The sequence below is a fragment of the Cornus florida genome, unplaced genomic scaffold (genome assembly GCF_030987335.1).
Source record: "Cornus florida cultivar Cherokee Brave unplaced genomic scaffold, ASM3098733v1 CherokeeBrave_3.0.0_Hap2_Chr10, whole genome shotgun sequence".
In the NCBI taxonomy this organism is placed as follows: domain Eukaryota; kingdom Viridiplantae; phylum Streptophyta; class Magnoliopsida; order Cornales; family Cornaceae; genus Cornus; species Cornus florida.
The window spans coordinates 39,002,826-39,020,706 of NW_026775580.1; the positions used below are offsets into that span (position 1 = coordinate 39,002,826).

General features: G+C 35.4%; 1 non-coding gene across 1 annotated transcript; it reads left to right on the forward strand.

Moving 5' to 3' along the window:
* The first annotated feature begins 4,702 nt into the window (after positions 1-4,702).
* Positions 4,703-4,809, forward strand: LOC132280349 (small nucleolar RNA R71). Its single transcript, XR_009471556.1, has one exon. It is a non-coding gene; the product is annotated as a small nucleolar RNA R71 (small nucleolar RNA).
* Positions 4,810-17,881: the final 13,072 nt, after the last annotated feature.

The following is a 17,881-nucleotide window of genomic DNA, read 5'->3' on the forward strand; positions in this document are numbered from 1 at the left end:
TCATTTCTCAATTCCTCTAGCTCATTGAGTTGGAGTAAACGGTCCTTTCCAGCCTTATCAAGATCAAAGTTGAGCCTTTTTATTGCCCAAAGTGCTTTGTGTTCTAGCTCAACCGGAAGATGACAAGGCTTCCCATAAACAAGTCTATATGGAGACATGCCTATTGGAGTCTTGTAAGCTGTCCAGTAAGCCCACAAAGCATCGTTCAATTTTCTTGACTAATCTTTTCGGGTCGGATTGACAGTTTTCTCAAGAATATGCTTGATTTCCCTATTTGACACCTCGACTTGCCCACTTGTTTGGGTATGGTAGGGAGTGGCCACTTTATGTGTGACGGAGTATTTCAAGAAAAGTTGCTTCAAGAATTGATTATAGAAATGTTTTCCTCCATCACTTATCATAGCCCTTGGCATACCAAAATGAGCAAAGATATTTGATTTAACGAATGCAATTACCACGGAATGGTCATTCGTTTTGGTAGCACAAGCCTCAACCCACTTTGAAACATAATCAACGGCAACGAGGATCTATTGAAAGCCATAAGACATTGGGAATGGTCCCATAAAGTCTATGCCCCATACATCGAAGATTTCAACTACAAAGATTGAAGTTAAGGGTATCATGTCTCTCTTTGACATTGATCCCAACTTTTGACACCGAACACATACCTTACAAAAGTTATAGGCATCTCGGTGGATAGTGGGCCAGAAGAGCCCACTTTGAAGAACCTTCAAAGCGGTCTTTTTTCCACTAAAATGCCCACCACAAGCAAGTGTGTGACAAAATGCAAGGACGCTCGGAACTTCACTTTCCGGCACACATCTCCTGATGATTTGATCCGGGCAATAACGAAACAGAATGGGATCTTCCCAATAGTATTTCCAGATGTTAGTAAAGAATCGGTCCTTTTCTTGTTTTGACCAGTTAATGGGAAGTTTGCTGGTTGCAAGATAGTTAACAATGTCGGCGAACCAAGGCAACGTCCCATTTGAGATTTGAAAGAGTTGTTCATCCGGAAATGATTCATGAATTTCAAGATTTGGAGAAAATTTAACCATTAATCTAGACAGATGATCGGCAACGACATTGTCGGAGCCCTTTTATCCTTGATTTCAAAGTCAAATTCTTGAAGAAGTAGAATCCATCTTATCAAGCGAGGTTTGGTTTCCTTTTTCATTAAAAGATGCCTAAGAGCGGCATGATCGGAAAACACAATTACCTTGAATCCTAAGAGATATGACCGAAATTTATCAAGGGCATATATTACGGCAAGTAACTCTTTCTCAGTGGTAGAATAGTTCAATTGGGCACCTGAGAAAGTCTTACTCGCATAGTATATAGCATATGGTAGTTTACCTACCCTTTGCCCCAAACCAGCACCCATTGCGAAGTCGGAAGCATCACACATAATCTCAAATGGTAAGGACCAATTTGGAGGTTGCATGATAGGAGCGGATGATAGAAGAGTGCGAAGTTGATGAAAAGCATTTAGGCATGCTTCATCAAAGACAAATGGAGTCTCCTTGGCAAGAAGGTTACACAAGGGTCTATCAATTTTGCGAATGTCTTTGATGAATCGGCGATAAAAACCGACATGTCCTAGAAAGGAGCGGATTTTTCTCACCGTAGTAGGTGGGGACAATTCAGATTTTAGCTCAACTTTCGCTCTATCTACTTCTATTCCTCTTTTAGAGATGACATGTCCAAGCACGATTCCTTCTTGAACCATGAAATGGCTCTTTTCCCAACTTAACACAAGATTAGTCTCACGACATCTTTGAAGCACTTTTTTGAGATTTTGGAGACACGAATCAAATGAGGACCCAAAAACCGAGAAGTCATCCATGAAGACTTCTAAATACTTCTCCACCATGTCCGAAAAAATTGACATCATACACCTTTGGAAAGTGGCAGGAGCATTGCACAATCCAAAAGACATCCGTCGATAAGCAAATGTACCGAAAGGACATGTGAATGTGGTCTTTTCTTGATCCAATGGATCTAAGGCCACTTGATTGTACCCCGAGTAACCATCTAGGAAGCAATAGTATTGTTGCCCAACCAATCTTTCCAAAATTTGGTCAATGAAAGGCAATGGAAAATGGTCCTTCCTAGTGGCAGAATTCAGCTTTCGGTAATCTATGCAAAAACGCCATGAAGTGGCGGTGCGTTTCGAGATGAGATCACCCTTAGCATTTTCAACAACTGTGATTCCTGACTTTTTGGGAACCACTTGAGTTGGACTAACCCATTTGGAATCAGAGATAGGATAAATGATTCCTGCATCTAGAAGTTTCACAACCTCATTCATGACAACTTCCTTCATATTTGGGTTCAATCTCCTTTGAGCATCCCTAAATGGCCTTTCATCCTCTTCCATGTGTATGCGATGCATACAAATAGAAGGGTCAATGCCTTTTAGGTCAGCCACACTCCATCCAATGGCTTCTTTGTTAGCTTTAAGCACTTCCAAAAGATCATTCTCTTGGTCATTTTCAAGATTGGAAGCAATGATGACCGGAAGAGTCTCTTTTGGGCCTAAGAAGGCGTATTTCAGATTTGATGGAAGAGGCTTAAGCTCAAGAATAGGAGGAGAGATGAGATATGGAACTGGTGGAGTACTAGAGAGTGAAGGAAGAGGTTCTTTCTTGCTTTTCCAAGGTGGGTAATCCAAAGTGGCCACAGAGTCCATTAAAGCATTCACCTCACTTATGGATCCTTCTGTGTCAAAACCACAACTTTCAAACATTTCACAAAGGTACGCCTCAAGAGGGTCCTTAGATAGAATAGAGGGAAGAGTCTCCTCTATGGTTTCATCCAAGACATCCACTAGGAAACGCTCGTCTTCATCTGTGGGATGTTGACTCGCATTGAATACATTAAGCTTAACCATCATGTTGCCAAATGAGATATCCATAATGCCGGATCTACAATTAATGGTGGCATTGGCAGTGGCAAGGAATGGCCTTCCTAGGATGACTGGAATGTGATTGGTGAGATTAGGGACTGGCTCAGTATCTAGTACCACAAAATCAACCGGGAAATAAAATTTATCAACCTTAATTAGAATATCCTCAACAATTCCCCTTGGTTTCTTAATTGATCTATCGGCTAGTTGGATTACTACCGATGTTGGCTTCAAGTCCCCAAACCCTAACTGCAAGTAAACAGAGTATGGAATGAGATTGATACTTGCACCTAAATCAAGGAGAGCTCTACGAACCTCTTGGTTTCCAATAACACAAGAAATAGTCGGAGCACCCGGATCCTTGAACTTAGGAGGAGTGTTCGAAAGAATGATGGAACTCACTTGTTCTGTTAAAAGCACTTTCTTAAGGTCCCTTCCCTTGCTCTTCCTCTTTTGTGTGCACAAGTCCTTCAAGAACTTTGCATATGGTGGAATTTGCCTAATTGCATGTAGAAGAGGAAAATTGATTTTTACTTGTTTAAACACTTCCATCATATCATGAATTTTCCCTTCTTGTCTCCCAAATGATGAAGTCTCTCTCAAAGCTTGAGGAAATGGAGCTTTTGGCTCATAAGGCTTCTCTAATTGGGGAGATGATGATGAAGATGATGGAATGTCCTTTTTGGAACCACTAGCATCCAAGGAAATTGGAATAGAATTTGGAATGGGATAGATGCAACCACTTGGTTGTGCCAATTCATTATCCTCCTTAGGTACCTCTACCTTATTATCCACTTTCTTACCACTCCTCAAGGTAGTAATTGCTTGAACTTGCTCATTTCCAGAAAATTCTGATGAAGGACTTGCTTGTGCATAAATTGCCCTTTAGGATTGGTCTCAGTTTGACTAGGCAACTTACCTTTCTCTCTCACATTTAAAGAATTAGCTAATTGCCCAATTTAAGCTTCAAGCTTTGCAATTGATTGAGAGTGAGAATGAAACAGTTGATTATCTTTTTGAAGATTACCTAAAGCTTGCAAGACTTTGTCCTCAAAAGCGGAACTTTTAGGAGGCGCTTGATTTGGATTAGAGTAAGATTGAGAATTTGATGCTTGAGGATGAGAGTAGAACTGAGGATTTGATGCTTGTGGATGAGAATATTGATTCACATTTTGAGGATAAAATGAAGGACGGTAACCTTGAGAATTCTGATTTTAATTTTGGAGATGTGGGGGAACATACTTTGCTTGGTAACCTTGAGTTTGAAGAGGGTTTTCACCGTCTCCTTGATTTCTCCATGCAAAGTTTGGATGATTTTTCCACCCCGGATTGTAAGTATTGGAATAAGGGTTGTTCCCTTGATGAATGAAAGCAGCATTTGCTTGTTCTTGAGACTCACTTGGTATAATTTGTCCAAGAGGGCAATTTGAAGTATGGTGAGTGTAACTAGAAGAAGTCATGCACATTTCATTGGAATGGTGAGGATATGATTGAGTTGCCGGACCTTGATTCAAAAGGAATGTATCAAACCTTTGAGTAAGATTTTTGACCTCAGCAGCAATTTCCATGGAAGAGTCTATTTAATTTATAGCTTTCTTTCCTCCCATATGTGCTAGGTGACTACCCCTAGAAGATGAAGATCTATGCATTGAGTTTTCACTCATTTTTTCGAAAAGTTGCCAAATTTCATCTTCATTTCTTTCAATGTAGCTTCCGCCACAAGAAGCATCAACAATGCCCTTATTGGCATCGGATAAACTTGAAAAGAAACATTGAACTAATTGCCACTTAGGAATGTCATGATGTGGACACTTCCGTAGCAAGTCATTTAAACGTTCCCATGCTTCATGAAGGGGTTCTCCTTCTTGTTGTTTAAATTCACGAATGGAAGTTCTCATGGCATCAGTTCGACTTGCGGGGTAATACTTTTTTAAGAACTCTTGTTGCAATTGTGCCCAAGAGGTGATTGTATTTGGCCGCAAGTTATTGAACCAATACTTAGCTTTATCCCGAAGAGTGAAAGGGAAAAGCTTCATTTTTAGGACTTCTTCCGGAACATCCGTGATTTTCACGGTGGAGCAGACTTCCAAAAACTCATCTAAATGTTTATAAGGCTCTTCATTGCTCAACCCATAGAAAAGGGGGCACATGTTAATGGTGGAAGCCTTAATCTCATAATGATGAGCACGGAAATTTGGCAATTGAATGCAAGTGGGTGCATTATATTGATTTGGAGTGTAACGATTCCTAAGGACCATTGGAGGATTGAGAGGAGGATATGGCATTTGACCTTGTTAATGATATGCCATTTGACCTTGTTCAGGGTATGCCATTTGAACATATTGTTGTTGTTGCTCACCAATTGGGGGAACAACATTTGGCCTTGGCATCCCTAGATTAGGTTGTTGCACCGCATGATTAACTGATTGTGGCATTCCCAAGGGTGGATGCACACCTTGAGGATCCACAATATGAACTTGTGGTGGGTGGTGCACACCATTATGATCCACATGACCAAGATCTACAATGGGATCTTCCATTAAAGGTGATGGAAGATCAAAATTTGAAATATTAAGATGACTATCTCTAGTACAACTTCTTAAACGCCGAAGAAAAATTTCGAGATTTTGATTTACAGGAGCAAGAGGACGATTAAGTGATCTACGACCATGCATGCACTAGAACAAGTCAACACACCAACATTTCAAAATTTCAACCTCCACATACGATGTTCCCAAACTCCTCAATAATATCAATGCACTTAAAACAAATAAATGCCTCCACATGAGCCGATGCCTTCTACAAGAAGGTATGCTTAGACTTAAAAATAAAACAATTCAATTTAAGCCTCCACTTGGGCTGTCCACAACATGCAAATTGGTATACAATTAAAGTACTAAAATTAAAGAGAACTTACAGATGGTCCTTAAGCAACTTTAAATTTTTTTAATTACTTCTAAGTCCAGCATTTGCTCCACTTTGCTTCAAGTACCTAATTGACAAATCAAATAATAAAAATAAAAATTAAAAATTAAAATGACTTAAAAGTAGACAATTAACAAAGAACTAATGTTTAATTCAATTCTTCAAAACCGTTAGATCCCCGGCAACGGCGCCAAAACTATGGTGCGACCCGAGCGTGTGTAGAAAATAATGCACAACACTTTAGGTTTAGAAATAATGTCAAGTGTGCACCATATTTTAAAATTTATAAAATCACTAAACACTTATACTATGGAGTATGAAGTGAGCAGGGATCGTCCTAAGAGATCTAAATAATTATAGGTTTTCCAGAATTGAATTCTACTTTAGTGCTTATGTGATTGCCAAAAGGGTTTTGTTTGTGATTAAAACTAATTTTAAACAAAATGATTGCAATAAAGAAATAGAGTTTAAGAGATTGGAAAGAGACTTAGGGTGTAGGATTCACCACTAAGCACATTCCCTAACTTACTCACTTTCAACTAATTGGGGAAATAATACTACGTAATCTATATATGGCTAACAAGTGCAATGAAAAGTGTAAACCATCAATTTCAAGCATGAATCAACTACCTAATGACAATTAAACTAAGTGTAGTGCAATTCACCCATTCAAAGCATGATTTATCAATCCAAGTTACAAATTTAACACACATTAATCTAGAAGATAATGCAATTGTGACAAAAAGTATGGAATTCAAACATAAGTATGGATGGTCTACTTACCTAATAATTGAATTGCAATTAAATTAATTAAACTTAAATTAAACTAATTAAACATGAATTTAAAACTAATTAGACAACAAATTAACCTAAACATGTAGTACTATCCATCAAATGGAAGCATTTTTCATCAATTTGAAACACAATTACAACTAAGCAATACCATGCATAGCCATCACAAGAATCAATTAACAAAGAATTCATGTGTAAAATTTGTTTATCAATCAACCACACATAAGACAATATGAGATTAATACAGATAATCAATTGGAAGAATTTAATTCATAATATTCAAGAATATACACTAATTACATAAATTAATCCCCAAAAAGTATGAAAAGAGAGAGAGAATAGGTTACATGCTTAAGGTTTATCCAACCCTAAGTAGAAGAATCAGCCACTCATGGTTGATGGAGTCGAAGACAGGACAATCCCCATCATCTGCTTCATCTTCTCTGAACTTTTCTTCCAAACCCTAGCCTGTTCTTACTTTTTCTCTTTTTTCGCGTGTTTTTCCAGAGATAAAATACGATACTACGATACAGAAAAAAATAAAAATAAAACCTTTCTGTTTTTTTTAATAATCTTTACCTAAATAAAAACTAAAACTACCCCTAATCTAATGGCTCACTGGGCCTTAAGTAACAATCTCATTAAAGCCCAACAGTTCCCAAAATGAGCCCAAAAATTAAATAAAAACTGTAATGTTGCTAAGTCCTGGGGGATCGATCCCCCACCCTGGGGATCGATCCCCCCAGAGTTGACAAATTCCTTTAAGCCTTATTCAGCTCCATTTTTGCCCCGGGCTATTTGGTTTGCTTCTCCATCTTGACCGCTTTGTGCCATCATCAAAGGCCCGAAATTGACCGCTTTGTGCCATTGTCTGAAAATCTTTGCTTAACTCCAAAAAGGCTTAATTGGACCGTTCTTAGCTCATTTTAACTTTATTGCCCTGAAATACACATAAACATAAATTAGGAATAAAACATAAAATTAAGATAGATGCGAAGACTGAAATACCTTAGCTTAGGTGCTGAAATGTGCAACATTTAAGCACTTATCAATGTTCTCACTTATTGTAGATCCCTTTAGCAAGATCCTTTCTCCTTCTTCTTGATTATAATCTTCCCTTTAGGAATCACCAATATGCCTTGATGAATGACCTTGGAATCTAGGCTTGTGGTAGCCTCCTTTAGAAGAGAAAACAAAATCCTAAAATCTAAAGAGAGAAAGTGTATTCCTTTTTCTTGTTCTCTAAGTCACCCCTAAAATATCCATGGACCCATGTATATATAGGCAAAATAAAAATAAGACTAAGGAAACAATAAATCATTCTCCATCTCTAAATCAACTTTCTCAATTCTAACAGAACTCCAATATCAACTTGGGCTATTGGTGAGAATCCTTTTGGGCTTACTATTTTCTTGGCTCTTATAAATTAATAATTGGTCCGGTCCATTAAACCATAGACCCAATTCAATTAATTCATAAATTAATTTATACTCCACTAAAAGAAATTTATTGTACTCCAATTAAATAGTAAATAACCTCTAAGTCAATGTTGCACTTTGATCCCTCTATGCTTAATTATTTATCGGATAATTAAAGTCATGAATCCGACAACATAATTAATATAATTATTTTGTCACCTTTGATTATTTCCGGCTCGATCACAATAAAATATTTATTTGACAATAATAATAATTTACTAAATAAATATATATAGAAAACATTTGTCTAAAACATACGAAGGCCTTCGAATTTAATTTGTGATCAACCATAATCAAAACAAAATAAATACAAATAGCACTGATGCAAATATTGAGAATATTGACCTCTAACTATTAATTACATAACTACCCAAAGTGTCGATCTAAGGATCCCGAGGTATCCGCCGAACAAATCAAAGTAATTATTAATTAATAAAAGAGTCTATACTTCTCTCATGCTTGAGAGTCAAAAGCCATGACTGTGATAGAGAGCAATTGCACACGACAGTTCTCGCAATATATCTCAATCTATCGTGGACTCGGTTCAAGTCTTAATTAATTAAATATCCATCCATAATTACCGACTTTGAACCATTTATGATTACTAATTTATAACATAGTATTAATTGCCATTACATACATATATAAATATATCTTGTAATCAAGTGGACACAATCAATTCCATAATGAATCGAAAAATAATACATTCTATTCACCAATTGTATAATACTTTAATAATAATATTCAGATAAGGAACCATGACTTTTACAATCCAAAATTAGAATTTGCTATGCTAGGGCACACATATCCTAACAATATTAACCGTTTGAAAGTGTTGATTTTGAGAATGAAAATGGGGAGTGACATTGGCATTCATTCGCATTCCACGGTATTACATTCTTTGTATTCAAATTTGGTTGGAATGTTGTATTAATCCCCTATGTTGTGTGCTCCCTATTTCCCATTGGCCTATGATTTGATTGGATTCACGGGGACCCAAGACGCCTTGCACAACAATAATCCATTAACGAGCTCCGAAAATATAGTGGCAATAAAATAAAATTTTAGAACTTAATTTGTTAATCATTCAAGACCTCATAGAACAATGAACTCCACAAACATAGTCCACTGGCCAATACAACTACTCAATTTTCTATCAGTTAATTTGTCTAAATAACATTCTAAATTTTTGTTTAATTTGTTTTTCTCCATTTGCTGAGCAACAAAATTGGGAACCACATTCACGTAAGCATATAATTTAATCTCCATTTCTGAAGTATAAAAATCTCCTCATTCACGTAACCATTTTTTTCTTTTTTCATGCCTAGATTCAAATTTTCTTGTAGACATAATTGACAACAAAAAATAAAAATAAAAAAGATGGAGGCGATTGGGGAGTTTGATTTTTTGAACAATCTGAAATGATATGCCAATATGGGTTTTGATATTGGTAATAGGTTTTGAAATTTTGATTCTTACAGACAGATAGATAAACTGAAATATATGGCTTTTGAACTTCTAATTCTTGTAGATTTTGTAGTTTGCAGTTGCATAGAGAGAGAGAGAGAAGGGGGGGGGGGGCAAGTTCAGAGTCGAGAACGAGAATAGAGATGGAGGCGATTGGGGAGGCTGAAATGATTTGCCTTAAAAATATTTATATTAAACAATTGAAGAAAGGGTTAAGTGCACTAAACCCCCTGAACTATGAGCTGGTTGCATTATGATTGCATTAAACCCCCCTAAACTAAAAATAACCCCCTCAACTATCAATTTGTTGCACTTGATGTTGTGCCATCATTCAGTCGTTAACAGGAAAATAAAATTACTTTTAACCTTTAATTGGATGACATCGTTTAAGCTGTTTTACGTTGCTAAGGGTTGATGCGGCAATATAATCTCCAGAACCAATAGAAAAGCGACACCTAACCTTATCCTAACCTTATCAACATCTCCAACTGCATTAAAAAGGCGCTAAACAAGTCATCCTCACAATTTTTGGCGCCAAACAGCCCTTAATAGTATAAAAGGCCTCCCAAACACAATCAATGCTCATTAAAAACCCTAATGAATGCGGCTGAAAGGAAACCCTAAGCTAAGCGCGCCTCTAATACGAAAAACCTAAAGGTGATCTCAATAATTGTTATTGTCATTTGGATTGTTGGATAGAACAAAAAAAATTGCTTTCTTATGCTTTTATAAGTATTTGTTCGTCATGTCAATAGTTTAGCAAAGCAAAAGTTATTCTTGTCTACTTGTGCTTTTTGATGGGTTTTGTTTGACATGTGTGTGGTTTTACGAAACAAAAAATATGGTGTCCCATTTGTTGTGTTTATCAATGGTTTTGTGAGAATAGATAAAATATTTTGACAAAGATTCTCTATGTACGTGTGTCCTGTATCTTTAGTGTGTTATGTATTTTCTGTTTTATCTTTTTTTATATAATGCATTAGAAGCTCATAAATTGACTCTAAAAGTTTAATAATTGTTGTACGTATAGATGGAAGGCCTTATTTTAGTCATAAATGTTTCTTTAATATTGATTATTTAAAATTCATAAATGTCAGCTTATTTTTGTTGAATTAGTGGTCCAAGTGGTATAAAATATTTTCCACTTGTGTTGGTTTGTTATTAGTTAAGTGGTCCCTTTGTAGTAAATATGTCCAGTTGTGTTCAGGTGTTTATGTTTCTTTTGCTTTTGTTGTTGAATTTTTCTGGACAGATTGACTATGCATTATAATGGTGTACCTATTGTATATTCATGTGCATTAGTTGATTATATTGTGTGTGTTCGGTCCTTTTCCATTTGTTCAATATTAAATCTACCACATACTAATGATTGTTTATTGACTATTGTTCATGAATAAATTATTGTTGTCTATGACTTCTGACATAAAATTATTTTTATTATAGATGTACAAGATGTACACCATTGTCTTGCACTATGGGTTTTTTTCATAAAAAAAACCTATATGGCGTACATAGGACCTAAAATATCTCAGTTTGACAATTTGGATCTAGACCTAATGTCTTACATTGCGGTCTAGGATATGGTAGAAAGGATTGGATATGAAAAGATTAATGAAGCCTATTATGTAATGCCCTACGATGATGGTAGTGATGGATTCAAAGAAATCAAGTCTGACCTAGATTTGATGAATATGTTTTCTATTTTTGAGCCATTTAAGGAAGTGAAGGAAATCCACCTTTACATTGTTGCATCAAGAAAGCCAGGCATGTAAGCACAGGTAGATCAGTTAAGTAACCAGAAAATTGTAATTGAACATGAAGAAATTGACATGCCCTTTAAGGCTTCACATGATGATGATCATTAGTTAAATGATGATGATGATGATAAGTATCGTGAGGCATACTTTGCATTTACTGAGGTGGAATCTGAATATGCTCCCAGTGATGAGTTGGTAAGCCTTTGTAACTCATCTGATGATGGGGAAGTCCAAGGTCCTGTTTATATGGACTTCATTCCTTCAAGGGATTTGGGTGTAAATCCACTACAAATTGGGTTGAGGTTTGCATCACCTGCAAACTTCAGACTTGCATTGAGGGACCATGTTGTAAAGGGGAAGTTTGATATAAAATTCAAAAGAAATGATGGGGACAAAATCACTGCAGTGTGTAAGTATGACTGTGGTTGAGGGATCCATGCAAGCATACCAAGTGATGAACAATGTTTGATAATCAAGATATTTCAACCTGAACACAACAACTTCTTGTGGGTTCACAAAAGCAACCAAGCCACATCATCTTATTTAGCAAATAGGTACTTGGAGCAGATTAGGTTAAATCCAACTATACCCAATGAGTCTCTTAGGAGTACTATTGCTGCTGAGCTGAATATTGATGTGTCCAAATACAAAGTGTCTAGGACAAAAAGGAAGGCATTGAGCATTATAGAGGGCAATGAAGCTGAACAATATTCTAAGATGAGGGATTATGGTGAACTAATCCTAAAAACAAATCTAGGAAGCACTGTAAAAGTGTGGACTGGCCCCACTGATGGTGATGATTCAGTTAGGACATTCAAGAGAATTTTTATTTCTTATGCTGCAATGAAGAGGGGATTTAAAGAAGGGTGTAGACATTTCTTGGGGTTGATGGTTGCTTTCTAAAGGGTCCATATGGTGGTCATTTGCTCTCAGCTGTGGCATGTGATGGAAATAACCAAATGTTCCCTGTTGCATTTGCAGTTGTAGAGGCTGAAACAAAAGAATTATGGCATTGGTTTATGGAAGAGTTGATGGATGCTGTGGGCCCTCATCATGACGTTACATTCATGTCAGATAGGCAGAAAGTAAGTACTTTAGTTTTATTACATTACTTCATTTTCATACATTACTTTGAGTTTTCACTTTTAGTTTTTTGTAATGGTTTTTTTCCTTTTAATTTTATGTAAAATTAAGTACTTTAGTTTCATTACATTAATTACTTCATTTTCAATTATGACATTACATTACTTTCAGTTTTCACTTTTAGTTTGTTGTGATGGACTTTCACTTTCAGTTTTCTGTAATGGTATTTTTTTTTTTTTTAATGTAAAATTAAGTACTTTAGTTTCATTACATTAATTACTTCATTTTCAATGATGACATTACATTATATTCAGTTTTCACTTTTAGTTTTCAGTGATGGATTTTCACTTTTAGTTTTCTGTAATGGTTTTTTTTTTTTCTTTTAATTTTATATAAAATTAAATACTTTAGTTTAATTACATTAATTGCTTCATTTCAATAATGACATTACATTACTTTCAGTTTTCACTTTTAATTTTCTGTAATGGATTTTCATTTTTAGTTTTCTGTAATGGTTTTTTTTCTTTTAATTTTATGTAAAATTAAGTACTTTAGTTTCATTACATTAATTACTTCATTTTCAATGATGACATTACATTACTTTTAGTTTTCTGTGATGGATTTTCACTTTTAATTTTATGTAAACGTAAGTATTTCAGTTTCACTACATTACTTCATTTTCAATCATGGCATTACCTTTAATTTTTTGTTTCAGTTCAGTCATAATTTGTGTGTTCATTTTTTGGTTCCAGGGCTTGATTGATTGTTTTGAGAACATATTGTATGGGCAGTCATAGATTCTGCGTGAGGCATCTCTTTGAAAATTTTAAGCTGAAATATAAGGGGCAAAATATGAAAAATGCCTTATGGGAAGCAGCTCAATCATACGGAAGCAGCTCAATCATACACAGATGCTGAATTTAATAAGCATATGAAGAGGATCAAAGACATGAATGTTGAAGCTTATGAATGGCTGAAAAAGGTGCCACCTGAGGTTTGGTCAAGGTCTAAATTTACTAATAATTCAAAATATGCTTTAGTACTAAACAATATGTGTGAGTGTTGGAATGCAGTGACCCTTCCTGCAAGAGACAATCCCATCTTATACATGTTAGAGTGGATTAGAAGACATCTTATGTTGAGGTTTGAAAGTAAGAGGCAGTGGATTAGTTCTAAAAGTGGGTTGTTATGTCCATACATTCAGAATGAATTGAACAAGAGGAAAAATGAAGCAAGAATGTGTATAGTTAAGTATGCTGGGTATGAGAAATATGATGTGCAATGTAAGAGAATTGGTGATGCAGTAAATATTGCTAAGAAAACATGCAACTGTAGGCAATGGGATGTTACTGGTGTGCCTTATATCCATGTAGTAGCATGTTGTTTCATGAGGAATAAAATGCCTAAAATACATGTTCATCCTTACTATCACAGAGACACATATGTGAAAGCCTATGGTGACATAATCAACCCCATGCCTATGAGAAGGCTGCTACTAACAGAGCCCCCAGATCCTATCTTACCTCCAACCTAGCCAGTTGGTAGACCAAAGAAGAAGAGAAACAAAAAAAGTGATGATCCTGGTAGTTTAACCAAATTGAGCAGGTCAAAAGAAGCATTGAAATGTTCAAAATGCTTGGATTATGGGCATAATACAAGAAGGTGCACAGTGGCTAAGCAAGTTGTTATTGAGAAACCTCCACCGAAAAAGGGAAGAAGGCCACCATCAGCAGATAAAGTAACTGGAAGAGGTGTTAGGGCAACTGGAAAGGGTGTAAGGGGTGGAAGGGCAACTACAAGGGGTGTAAAGGCAACTACTGCACCTTCAAGGCAATCTCAAGAGGTATAAATAAACTCATTTTCTCAATTTTATTTATTTATTTAAAAAAAAAACGAAAGAAGAAGAAGAAAACCAATGAGTAAACTGAATCTTATGTTGTTAATTGCATTTAGCAGGTTACAAACATCTCATATTCTCAGTTAGTTCAAAGCCAAGCATCAGCTTTAAGGTGAGCCAAGCTTACATTTAGCAGGTTAAAAATATTAATTACATTTAGCAGATTACAAACATCCCATATAAATAAATGTTTTTGCAGGTCAATGATGAATGATGGGTATGCTACTTGGTGAAGCAGGAGTGGGTTTTTGGTGGTTTTTTTGAAGTGTTGAAGGGGCAAGAAAATGCAGTTGACTGTTAAGGGGCAAGTGGATTCAGTTAACTGTTGAAGACCTTGATTTGATGAATTACAATGTTTTTTTTTTTTTTTTTGCTTTTTTGGTCTGTAAATAAGCCCCTTTGGTTTAGACATCGTTTTATGCTTGGTGGAAAATACTAATGATGTTGGTTTAATGTGGATGATAACTTTTTGTGGTACTATATTAATATATTAGGTTTATAATCTATCCTAATGTGTTTGAGTAATATGGTTATGGTTCAATATGGCTTGTATGCACTTCTGTAGTAGTTGTGATGTGTCACTTATGTAGTTTGTGTAAGTGTCATACATGACACTTGGTTATTGGCACCACTGTGGTGCCAATGGGGAGATGACCATGACAATATTGTATTAGAGAATGGCAATATGTTATTAAAGAATGTGTTAGTAATTTGTAGAAAATGTTTGACCAAGATAACATTGCAGAAAATGTGTGATCATGATAACATTGTGTCATGTTATGCTAAATTGAGAATGACATGCGAAATTTGATTGGAACATAACAAGTTCATATAAAATTGTACTAATATAGGAGAGATTGTGCTAAAAGTGTACCATTTTATTACTAGAGATTAACAACTTAATAAAATAGAGATACATAAAGAACCCAAACTAACACCATCATTGCCCAACTGTTGGGATTTATATGCCCTAGCATAGCAAATTCCTGTTTGGATTAAAGTGACATATGTTCCTGACGTTTCTGAAATATTTATGTTTTATACAATTGGTGAATTCAATGTATTATATTTCGATTCATTATAGAATTGATAGTGTCCATTTGATTATAAGAGATATTTATATATATGTATGTGATGGCAATCAATGCATGATATATAAATAGTAATTATAAATGGTTCATAGTCGGTAATTATGGATGGACTCATAATTAATTAAGATTTGAACTGGATCCACGTTAGGTTGAGATATACTGCGAGAGCCGTCGTATGCAATTGTTCCCTATCACCGTCATGGCATTTGACTCTTAAGCATGAGAAAATTATAGACTCTTTTATTAATTAATAATTACTTTGATTTGTTCGGCGGATTCTTCGGGATCCTTAGACCGACACTTTGGGTAGTTATGTAATTAATAGTTAGAGGGTTATATTTTCAATATTTGCATCATTGCTACTTGTATTTATTTTGTATTGATTATGGTTGATCACAAAATAAATTCGAAGGCCTTCGTGTGTTTTTAGACAAAATGATTTATTATATATTTAAATTATTATTTTTGTCAAACAAATGTTTTATTGTGATCCAGCCAGAAATAATCAAAGGTACCAAAATAAATATATTAATTAAGTAGTCGAATTGATGGCTTTATTTATCCGATAATTAATTATGCATAGAGGGGTCAAAGTGCAATATTGACTTAGAGGTTATTTATTATTTAATTGGAGTTCAATTAATTTCTTTTAGTGAAGTAGAAATTAATTTATGAATTAATTGAATTGGGTCCATGGACCGGGCCAATTATTAATTCATTGTAGCCAATAAAATAATAGGCCCTTTGGATTCTCACTCATAACCCAACTTGATATTGGAATCATATTAAATTTGAGACATGTGAATTAGAGATTGAGAAGGATTAGTTGTTTCCTTTTCTTTACCTTTATGTTGCCTATAAATATACATGGTCTATGTATATTTTAGGGGTGATTTTTAGTAGAAGGAAAAAGAAATATATATTCTCTCTCTAGAAAATTAGGGCTTATGTTCTCATTTAATGGAGGCTCCCACAAGCCTAATTTTCCAAGGTCATTCATGGAGGCTTATAAGTGATTCCTAAAGGCAAAATAATTACCAAGTAGATGGAGATTCAAGGAGAAGGCATCTTGCTAAGGGATCTACAATAAGTGAGAACATTCACTTTAGAGGAAAGATTTAAAGGTTTACTCAAACCTTTGATGTAAGTATTCAATCCATTAATTGAATGATACATCATATTTTTATTTTTGCATAAAACTTGTCTCTATGTGATGAATCAAGATCTATGAATCAAAATCCCTCAAAAAGTTTTTAAAAATTGCACGTTTCCCAACAGTGGTATCATAGCATGGTTTGATTCATTACTAGAGATCATGATTTTATGAAATTCATCATTCATGGATCCAAAATTATATTCATATATATTTTTATTGATGTATGTTGATGTATGATTTAATATGTTGATATATATTGATACATGATGATGTATGAATAATTGTGAATGAATGATAATGTATGGTTGGGCCATGGATGAAGCTTATAGGTTAAATTAATATAATTTTATCTTTGGATGAATGTAATTAAGGCTTTGATTTAGCCGTTTGAAAGTTCAATGATGTAATTTAATTTTTTTCCATTGTATTTCAAATTGTAAATTTATTTAAAGCCATGTAATATTCATCAAAGGGTGCTATAAAGCTTCAAGAAGGTCCAAAAAGGTTAAATTAGGCTTTAGGAATTTTCTGGAATTTTTCTGGAATTTTTTTTTTTTTTTTTTTTTTGGCTTAATTTATATTTTCTGAAATTTTTTAATATTTTCTGGAATTTTCGACATTTTTCCGGAGACCAGAAAATTACCGGCGGCGAAGTATTGGCTGGAGATAGGAGGACTGATGATCACATGCCTCGCGGAACACAATTATATGGTCCAACTGGAATCTGAGCTTTTGGATGATTAGAAGTTATCCCATGCGACGCAAATAAGTGCACCTGGCGCGTGTGGAACACGCGTCAGGAGGTGGACATGGGCTGGCGCGTGGATCTCACGCGCCAGCCAAGGGAAATTGTTCCCACGCGCGTGGGGGCTCGTCCCACGCGCCACAGGCACGTCCCAGCGCGTGGGGGCACGTGGGAGCGCGTACCTTTACCTGGTGCATGCCCCAGGCGCGTGTGAGCGCGTGTGGGGCCCTCCGGGCGCGTTCCAAGTGATGTTTTGCCTCCGTAAGCGCGTACCAGCTCCCTACAGGTGTTTACAAGCTGTTAGAGGACGCCTGTACAATACTTAGAGTAATTAAATGTTAAAAGCTAAATCCAATGGCCATTTAAATTGCTTCTGTCGGTTATTTATTTATTTATCTGATGCATGGAATAATTAATTGTTTATTATTATTGTTTATGCATTGGATCCATGATATTTATTTAAATGATTTGATTTATATTAATTAAGTTATGAAAATTAATTGGATTTGATTACTAATTAATTTGAGGGCACATATTGGGAAACGCAAAATTATTTTTGTAAATTATTTTTAAAGTGTGCTT